This window comes from Belonocnema kinseyi, chromosome 2 (assembly GCF_010883055.1).
Source record: "Belonocnema kinseyi isolate 2016_QV_RU_SX_M_011 chromosome 2, B_treatae_v1, whole genome shotgun sequence".
Taxonomy (NCBI): Eukaryota; Metazoa; Arthropoda; class Insecta; order Hymenoptera; family Cynipidae; genus Belonocnema; species Belonocnema kinseyi.
In genome coordinates, this window is record NC_046658.1 from 41,728,947 (window position 1) to 41,730,122 (window position 1,176).

Sequence of the window (1,176 nt, forward strand, 5' to 3'; positions counted from 1 at the left end):
TTAAATGAAAACTGCTTTCAAACCATCGACATATAGACTCTGTCAAGTGATTTGGTGGCCCCGGATATTGCCTGTTCAGATAGATTATTTTAAAAACTTGGTAACCTTAAATTCTTCTTGAAATTGGATTGAAAATGCAACAATAATAATCGTTTTGTGAGTTAAAAAATAATGCCAAAACTGTCAAAAATTTGAACAATATTTCTATAACATAAAAAATAATCATTTTTATTGCATAGGTACAAAACTTCATATTTTGAGGTTTTGTTTTTGGTTGTAACATTTTTTATTTTACTATATTCAATAACTTTACTTACGTATGAAAACATATCCCCGTATAAACATCCTGACAACGCCCACAAACTACACAGGCTGCCACCATTTTTTATATTTATTTACAATAAATTATAATTAAATAAATTATAAATAAATCAATTCTGAAAAGTGCGATAAACGTCACATTATTGGGGCACTCGCGACACAAAGCACGTTGCTGTGCTGCGCAAAACTTCACCCAACGAAAAAATTCTCGACCAATCAGCTTTGTCTAGAAAGAGATAGGTCTACATCTCATATGTTTTTTCTCTCTCTAGAGCCCAATACCGTTCTCCCTACAGCATTACCCGTCCATTTCTATATGTCGATGTTTCAAACATACTTCCATCATCTTTCGTTTTTTCTTAAAACACGTTTTTATGAAAAACCCATTTGAAAAACAAGCAGAAATATATAAATAATTATTCCAGTAATTATTTATGTATTTTTATTTGTTGTTCTATTGGTTTTTTCAATTTAATAGGTTTTTTAATTACATTATCTACAAATCGTCTGACCTCAAGCATCTATTATCTTACCTTAAAAACCTGCGGGCTCGTTTGATGGCGCAACCGACGATTATAAGTCTGCACTCCTAAAGCATTGAGTGACCACAGCCTGAGAGAGGTTACATCTTATGAAGAAGAGACCTTATAAGGGAGTTGCGACGATCGTATCCGGAATATTCTGTTAAACTAATCGTCCTTATCATCGGCGCTCTTGGAGGTGCCAAACTTTCACTGGTTATAGTAGCCTGAAAAGCATCCCTGCGTGTGAACAATATGCTAAAAAACTTGCGGGAAAAATGCAGAAGGCGGTCGTCCTTGGGTCGCTCCGAGTCCTCAGGGTGCACGATACGAT